Source organism: Tamandua tetradactyla, chromosome 1 (genome assembly GCF_023851605.1).
Source record: "Tamandua tetradactyla isolate mTamTet1 chromosome 1, mTamTet1.pri, whole genome shotgun sequence".
NCBI lineage: Eukaryota > Metazoa > Chordata > Mammalia > Pilosa > Myrmecophagidae > Tamandua > Tamandua tetradactyla.
The window spans coordinates 137,679,542-137,689,043 of record NC_135327.1 but is presented as its reverse complement, the minus strand read 5'-3'; the positions used below and the strand labels follow the sequence as shown (position 1 = coordinate 137,689,043).

At 37.7% G+C, this 9,502-nt stretch overlaps 1 pseudogene; it reads left to right on the top strand.

The window, feature by feature from the left end:
• Positions 1–3,275: 3,275 nt before the first annotated feature.
• Positions 3,276–4,221, top strand: LOC143681409 (protein boule-like pseudogene; annotated as a pseudogene).
• Positions 4,222–9,502: the final 5,281 nt, after the last annotated feature.

Sequence of the window (9,502 nt, the reverse complement as noted above, 5' to 3'; positions counted from 1 at the left end):
TTTAATAGATCCACAACTGGGTGTGTCACATCTTCATGGAAACCATCAAATCAAAGTTTCCAACCCTAAACAATAAGTCAGATCCCACAAGATTAGACAGGATTAAAACATGGCTTTTCTGGGGTTTCAAACCAGCACACAGGGCAATCAAAATTTTATAAATAGAAGACAGAGAAAAGAATGGGAAAAAAGACTGAGAGGGTCTCATGGACTTACATCATAGCATGAAGTCCACAAACATAAGTGTCATGATTGTCCTACAAGGAAAAGAGAAAGGAAAAGTGGCAGAAAGAACATTAGAAGAAACATGTGCAAAATTTTCCCATTACTTATGAAAGATATAAACATACATGTCCAAGAAGCCAATGCACTCTAAACAGAATAAAAATAGACCTACTCTGAGATGCATGTAATCAGAATGTCAAATGCCAAAGATAAACAAAGAATCCTGAAAGAAACAAGAGAAAAATGTTCGGTCACATACAGGAGAACCAAAACAAGACTAAGTGCTGATTTTGCAACAGAAACCATAGAGGCAAGAAGGCAGTGGAATGATATATTTACAGTATTGAAAAAGAAAAAAACTGCTAGCCAAGAATTCTTTATCCAGCAAAACGGTCCTTCAAAAGTGAGGGAGAGTTGAAAATATTCAAATAAACAGAAACAGAGAATTCATCAACAAAAGACCTGTCCTAAAAGTCATAGACAAAATAGACTTTAAATGTAAAACTGTTATAAGAGACAAAGAAGGACAGTATATATTAATAAAAGGGGCAGTCTACCAAGAAGAAATAACTATCATAAATATTTATGCATCTGTTTTAGTCTGTCAGTATTGCCAGAATAAAGTACACTGGAGATGAATTGGCTTTTAATAAAAGGGGATTTGAAAACATAGTTTTTATAAGTTAAAAACATAGTTCTTCAGAAAAAGGCAATTAACTTTCACCTGAGGTTTTCTCTTACATGGGAAGGCACAGGGCAATGTCGGCTGGTCTTCTCTCCTGGCTTCTGGGTTCCAACAGCTCTTCCTAGGGTGATTCCTTTGTGCATCTCTAAATGTCTGGGCCAAGCTGTGAATGCCAAAATGAGGAATGCTGAGCTCCTTGCGCTGTGCAGCATTGAGCTCTCATTAAACGTCACTCATTGTGTAAGTCACTTCCCTTAGCCAACTGCAGATGTCATCAGCCATAGATGAATTTCATATGCTAATGATTCAAGTCCACAGCAACAGAACTAGGCATCATCACCTACTCAAGTTGACACTTCCTCAACTTAACTACCACAGTACCTAATCACGGAGCTCCAAAATACCTGATGAAAACATTGGCAAAACTGAAGGGAAAAATAAACATCTCTGCAATAATAACTGAGAGACTGCAATACACCACTCTCATCAATGGATGGAACATCTTTTTTGTTTCTTTGTTTGTTTTCAAGATTTATTCTTTTTTTAAATTTTTATTAATAAAACCAACCAACATACAACATGAACATTCTTAATGTCTGAACATTCCATACTTGGAGTGCAATCAATGGTTCACAGTATCATCACATAGTGTATATTCACCACTGTGATAATTTCTCAAAACATTTACATCACTCCAGAAAAAGAAATAAAAAGAAAAAAGAAAGAACTCATGCATACCATACCCCTTACCCTTCCCTCTCATTGACCACTAGTGTTTTCCTCTACCCAATTTATTTTAGCATTTGTTCCCCTTGTTATTTATTTATTTTTAATCCATATTTTTTACTCATCTCTCCACATTGTAGATAAAAGGAGCATCAGAGAAAGGTTTTCACAATCACACATTCACTTTGCGAAAGTTATATCATTACGCAAACATCTTAAAGAAACATGGCTAGGGGAACACAGCTCTAAAGTTTCAGGCACTTCCCTCTAGTCTCTCTAATACACCTTAAATTGAAAAGGGGTTATCTACATAATGTGTAAGAATAACCTCCAATATAACCTCTAGACTCTACTTGAAATCTCTCAGCCACTGACACTATTTTGTCTCATTTCTCTCTTCTCCCTTTCAGTCGAGAAGGGGGAACAATCCCTTGATGCTGAGTCTCAGCTCATTCTAGGATTTCTGTCCCATGTTGTCAAGGAGGTTTATACCCCTAGGAGTCATATTCCACATAGAGAGGGGGAGGGCAGTGAGTTTGCTTGCCATGTTGGCTAAAGGATAGGTCACATCTGGGATTCTCTGGGGGTGACTTTTAGGCCTAATTTTAAGTAGGCTTAGCCTATCCTTTGTGGGATAAGTTCCCTATGAACAGACCCCAAGATTGAAGGTTCGGCCTATTGATTTTGTTGTCCTCACTGCTTGAGAGAATATCAGGCCTTCTCCAAATGGGGAAGTTGAATTTTCCCTCTTTGTCACCATTCCCCCAAGGGGACTTTGCAAATATTTTTTATGAAATGTTCAAATCACTCTGGGATTTATTGAGGCATCACTTTGGACAAACCTACAAAATCTCATGTCCTACTCAAGGTTCCATGTACTTATGGTGTTCAATTAAGCTGTCCATATAAGTTATATTAGGAGATGTACTAATCAATATATAAATTTTGTACCAAATAAACATTTTTGGCTTTAGTCTCACACATAAGTCAAAGTTTCAAAATATGAATTACTATCTATTTTCAACACCCTGCAATTTTGACGTTCCTTTGTTCTTCCTCATGCAAAAACATTTTTTAACTTGTACATTTAGTCACTATCTTTGTACACTCTAGACATTCCTAGATTATACCTGGATGGAACATCTTGACAGAGGATCATCAAGTAAACAGAGACTTGAATAACAGGATAAATGAACTAGAACTAACAGATATATACTGAACATTGTACCCCAAACAGCATTCTGCTCAGGTGCCAAGGGATCATTCTACAAGATAGACCACATGTTGCACAAAACAAGTCTTAGCAAATTTTAAAAGATTGAAATTATAGAAGGCACTTTTTCTTATGATAATGGAATGAAGTTGGAAATCAGTAACAGGTAGAAGAACTCACAAATGAGAGCACACCACATCAAAACTTACGGGATGCAGTGAAGACAGTGCTGAGAAGGAAATTTATAGCCTGAAAAGCCTACGTTTAAAAGGAAGAAGAGCTAAAATAAAACATAACTGTGCATGCAATCACAAAGCATGCAAAAAGAAGTAAATAAAATAAATTAGAGGCTGCTGTTGGCGGGTTTGTGGGGCAAAATTTCACTGGTTAGCTTTCTTTTCCCTTTTGCATTTTGGTGGGAAGGGCATGGATGCTCGCACCAGTACCCAACTTCAGGATGACATGACAGAACCCAGGGAAAGCGTTTCCATGACCATTTCCCCCAGTGCCTCGACTTGCTGGCCCCAGAGGGGAAAGAGCACCGAGGCCTTCACTGTGATACAAACAGATTCATTATCTCCATTCCTTAATCCTGTGTCACTTGTGCCTGTGAATAACCCAAAAGTGCCCAAGATATGGAACAGTGATCCCTAATCACATCTTTGTAGGAGGAATTGACTTTAAGACAAATGAAAATGATTTAAGAAAATTTTTTCCCAGTGTGAATCTGTAAAAGTGAAGATTGTAAATGAAAAATTAGGAGTGTCCAAAGAGTATGGTTTCATCACTTTTTAAGCACAAGAAGATGTACAAAAAATTTTATAAGAGGCTGAAAAACTTATTGGTCCAGCAATAAGAAAACAAGTAGGAACCCCTCATTCCAGTATAATGCCAGCAGCTGGAACAATGTACCTAACAACTTCAACTGGATATCCTTATACTTATAATGGTGTTGCTTATTTTCATACTCTAAAGGTGACTTCTGTTCCTCCACCTCAGCTTCACATTCTATATCTAGTTCTCCTGTGATGGTAGCTCAGCTTGTTTATCAGCAACCGGATATAATTACCAGGCCACTGCACAGTGTCTACCAGGACAGTGGAAGTGGGATGTTCCTCAATCTCCTGTTTCTTCTGTTCCGTTCTTATACCTGCAACCTTCTGAGGTTATTTATCAACCAGTGGGAATTGCACAAGATGGTGGATGTGTGCCTCCTCCACTATCTCCGATGGAGGCTTCGGTTCCTCAGCTTTATTCTGATAATGGAGTTCAAGCAAGATATCATCAGGTTTATGCTCCAAGTGCCACTGCTATGCCTGCACGAGTGATGCAGCCTGAACCAACTAAAACGGTGTAGAGCATTCATTATTAAGACAATTGGACAGCTCTAGTCCAGGTCAACTGATTCCTAGTCCAATGATCCTTGTGAGGCCAAGATTCAGCTCCAATGAACCAGCTAGAAGGTGGCTGTTGTGCAGCTTAGAGAAACAAGTTTTCATTCTGTGAGGAGGTTTTCTCAGCCTTCATCTGTAGGTTTGAAAGCACAGTATTCTCAATGCCCACACTTTCATCCTAGGAAAGATTTCAGAGCAGAAGATTCAATTATTACTCCACCTTTCTCTACTGGTTATATACTAAAAACCATGGTATTTTTATATTACGAAGAAGATAACCCAGTTATACCCTTAGTTAATTTTTTATCCTGTCTCATAAAGGATAACAAACTCTCCATTGATATTAAATACTTTTTCTGTATATCCATCTTAAAATTTCTGGACTAACATTTTTAACCTGAAAAATAAATATTGTGGCAAAATCAAAACCACTCCATTTGTATGAAAACAGTTTATTTTGATACAATTATTTTGAAAGTAACATACTTTGTCATAAGGTCTGATGTTCTGTTACTGAAGCCCTAGTGAAAATATCATGGGTGGGCCACGGTGGCTCAGCAGGCAAGAATGCTTGCCTGCCATGCTAAAGGACCCGGGTTCGATTCCCAGTGCCTGCCCATGTAAAAAACTAAAAATAATAAAAATAATAATAATAAAAAAAATATGTATATCATGAAACCATCTCTTTAAGACTCTGCTTGTCTGCTGTTTTTAGCATATGTTTTAATCTTATGTTTATTATTTCAGTCTATTTAATGTATAGCAAGGCATTTTTGCTCTAAACCTTTTGTGAATTTTAAAATCCAAGAGTAATTGTATTTTGCTTCAAAAAATATTTAGATTTGAAATGTTTTTCATAGCTAATTTATTTTAGGCAATTGTGCTCTTTATCAAAACGTATTAAGGTACTTCTATATTATTTTCACTCAATTCTATAATGATTATATTACTTTTTTTTCCCTCTACAAATGTAAAAAACTGAGATGGTATAAAATTCATTAATGTTAAAATTATCTAAAATTGAGACTGTGGACTTGGGGCACTATCCATGATGCCTGATGAACGCAGGTGGCTGAAGAATGCACTGACTAAGAACTAAATTGGTGAACGATGGTGGATACATATGATCAAATGTTGTGCTGCTACAAAAAGTAAGAAAGTTGAGAGGAATGCAATGATGTGAATGAAAATGTGGGAAATTTGGTGAGGCAAAATAAGCCAGAAACTAAAGAACAATTATGGTATGGTCACCTTTAGAAAATGTTTATAAGAAAACAGGGACCTGAATTGTAAGCTTTTATATCTGACACATTTAGTCCTGAGTGGCAATTACTATTTCTGGATTTTGAGAGGTTGTTTTATATATTTAAATATATAAAACAGCCTCTTGAAATCCAGGATTTATCCAGGCATGAATTAAGCTATACAGGATTAAAGGTCCTCTTTCTTATTTTAGGCTCCTTGTATTTCAATTGTTCAAATATATATATTTATATAGATATAAAACCTGATATTTAGAGACAAGAATGATGACAATCAGATCAGGGTTTAAATAATTCAGAACATAGGGATAACGAAGACATTGTCTATATTTTAAAACTACAAATACTCTTTGAGACCAAAGGAAGAAATATTTATTTGGTCTGGAACTTAAATTTTCTGTAGCGCATAATCTAACTCAACCTATCCTTTTAGCTTATTTGAACAATTGAAAGCAGGAAGATTATCTCTTCTAAATCTTCCTTAAAAGGCTTCTGGTGATTAGATTAAACATTACTCATTGCAGAAGACACTCCCCTTAGCTGAATGCAAATACAATCAGCCGTGGATGCCATCACGTGGTCATGATTGAAGTCCATGAAATGTCCTCATAGCAACAGACAGGCCAGCACTTGCTTGATCAAACAACTAGGCATCACCAAGTTGACACATGAAACTGACCATGACAGCTGGTGTACAGGAATCCTGTATTTTATGCATGATCGTTTTGTTAATTCTCAACTTCTTTAAAAGAAAATGCATATCTTAAAAAAGTTAAACCCTTAAACATCTGTTTTAGTTTGCTAATGCTGCTGAAATGCAGTTCGTCAGAAATGGACTGGTTTTTATGGGGGAATTTACAGTTCTTCAGAGGAAAGGCAGCTGACTTTTTTCTGACTTTCTCCATCACATGGGAAGGCACACAGTGATATCTGCTGGCCTTCCTTCCCTGTGGATTGATTCCTTTCAGCATCTCTAAACTTTGAGGTATGTTTCAGCTCTGAGCTCTGATTGAGTTGTGCTGGGCCATGCTGAGTTCCATGGAGCTGTGCTTAACTGTTTCTCTCTCTTTTGACTTCTCCTTTTAATCCTCATTCATTGTAGAAGGCACTCCCCTTAGTCAACTGCAGATGTAATCATCATCACATGCTGATGATTTAAATCCACAGCAACACAACAACTGGGCACCATCACTTGGACAAGTTAACATTTGAACCTAACTAGTACAGTGTCCACCTCTTGTCATCTTGTCAAGTATGTACATCACCTTAAACCAAATTTAACCTCTAAAGAGAAAACAATTAAAGAACATTTTTCTACATAAAATGATCATTCTGTCCTGCATACAGTGCACTAAATCTTTCCATATACAAAATACATTTGTTTCATCACAATATCACAAAAGCCTTAAACTATTTTAGTAACAGTACAAATACAATACCAACTCAACAATGGTACAAAATCTCATCAAAGTCCGTTATAGTCATGGCTGTGGGCCAGTGAACTTACAGCAAGTTATCTGTTTCCACTACAAAAAGAAGAAACAGTCATAGGATAAATGGTCCCATTGTCATGGGGAGAAATTGGAAGGAAAACAGTGGTCACTGGACCTAAAAATTTCTGAAAACCTACAGGGCAAACTTGATTAGATTTCAATGTCTGAGAGTCACTCATCCTCAGGTCTTTAGAAAGCAGCAGTTCCTCCCTTTTCAAGGGCCTAAGCAATGTACCTGGGATGAGGATTGCAACATTGGGGAACATTGGGGAAACCACCTTTTTTTTGCCCCTATCCTCCTCAACCATCTGGGTGGCACATGAATTCTCTGCCATCTCCAGGGCATGCATTCAACCCCTTCAGGACAATGGGGTGGTAGCCAGGTTTCCCCACCTCAATCCCTGGAGTATGTTCTCCACCCTCTCTTAGGTTGGTGGGCAGCAGAATTCTTCCTGAACATCAATACAGAAGGCCCATCCTCTGCCTCTGTTGCAAATCCAACCTTTCCACATGAACAAGTGGATCCACTCTCCTGGCCCAAGCTTTCTTGGCTTCAGACCTTAGCTTCCATTGTTCTGCCTCTGAGGTTATTCTTCCTTTATTTGTCCATTTTCTGTCCCTTCCAGTCCAAACTGTGGTTCCATTTATCTAGGTGCAATGGTTCTATTTGCACAGGTCTGGCAAAGATTTGTTGACTTGGCATGTAGCATATAGGGATCAAAGTCATCAGACAATAGGACATTCCACAAATCCTTTTTGGATGACTCCATCTGGAAAATCCTGGTTTGTCTTGCCATAGTTAACTTGTTCCACATTTGGTTAAATCCTCATGTGGGACACTATTCTCTGGGATCCTGTTTCTGGAAACCAAGAATTTTCCAGACCATCAACTTCTGGTTTCTTTGCACCCAAAAGTTCAGTCTTCACATTAACCCTTCCTTGTCACATTTTACTACAGGCTGCAAGAAGAAACTAGACTATATCCTTCATATTTAACTTGAAAATTTCCTCAAACAAGTATACAAGATCATCACATTCAAATTCTCCCTTCCACCCAGCACCAGAATTGAATTTTGCCAAATTCTCTACCATCTTAAAACAAGGGTCACCTTCCTTCCAATTTGTAACAATACTTTTCTCTAAGGCTTCAATGGACATATCTTTATTAATATTAAATTTAATCCATATTACTACCAACAGTCTCTTGAAGTAATCTAGGCTTTCTCTATCAAGCTCCTCACAATTCTTCTAGAATCTTCCCCTTATCCAAATACCAAATATTCCAACATGTTTGGGATTTGCAATGAAGCAGCACCCCGCTCCTCTAGTACCAAAATTGGTTTTAGTTTGCTAATGCCACTGGAATGCAATACACCAGAAATGGACTGGCTTTTATAAAGGGGATTTATTTAGTTACAAATTTACAGTTCTTCAGGGGAAAGGCAGCTGGCTTTCCTCTGGCTTTCTCTGTCACATAGGAAGGCACATGGTGACGTCTACTGGCCTTCCCTCCTTGATTCTGGGTTCAAACAGCTTTCCCTGGGGTCATTCCTTTCAGTATCTCTAAACTTCTGGCCCTATGTCAGCTATCAGCTCTGAGCTGAGTTGTTCTGGGCCATGCTAAGCTCCATGGAGCTGCACTGAGCTATTTCTCTCTCTTCTCACTTCTCCTTTTAATCCTCACTCACTGAGGAAGGCACTCTCTTAGCCAACCACAGATATAATCAGCCAAAAATGAAATTTATGTGCTGATCATCTAAGTCCACAGCAATACAACAACTGGGCACCATCACTAGCCAAGTTGGCAGCTGAACCTAACTACTACAGCACCTTTCCTTTATTCTTAGAAGGTCTCATTCGAAAGCATTTAACATGCCTTACGAAGAGAACTATGACATGGTTTCTTTCCACCTTTCTGGCTATGCCTCTTTCCCATTCACCCCCACAATCATTTCACCCATGATTGAGAGAATTGTGGACTTATTTTTCAGTTACTGTATACTTTTTCCCACTACTCCACTAAGTAACATATATTTTTATTTCAGAGATTAGCTAAATGTCAGACACCCAGAAAGATTTTTGTTAGGTAAAAATCTCCCTACATCTTTCATCATCTATGTCTTCTGAAAATGCAATGCATAGATAGTGCCTATTGTCTGTCTTTTCATGTAGACTATCTATAAACTTCATAAGATCAAGGGCCGTATACCTAGTCCCTGTGTCTTACCTTGTGTAGATGTCAATATATTTATAGAATTAATGCATTAATTAGTAATACTTTATGGCTTTTCTGCCATTTGGGGCCAATGACATAAAGAGCCTGAATTTAGTGCCTTACATATTTTCAACAAAATTTGAGGCACAGAAAGTGAACTAATAAAAAAATCATTATTGCTTCTGGTGAAGAAGATATTTTAAGTAAATGCAATATTTTCATGATCATTTATGTGCTTAGTGAAGGATGGAGTATCTATAGCCTTATACTTAAAGGGTGGTCCACAGAC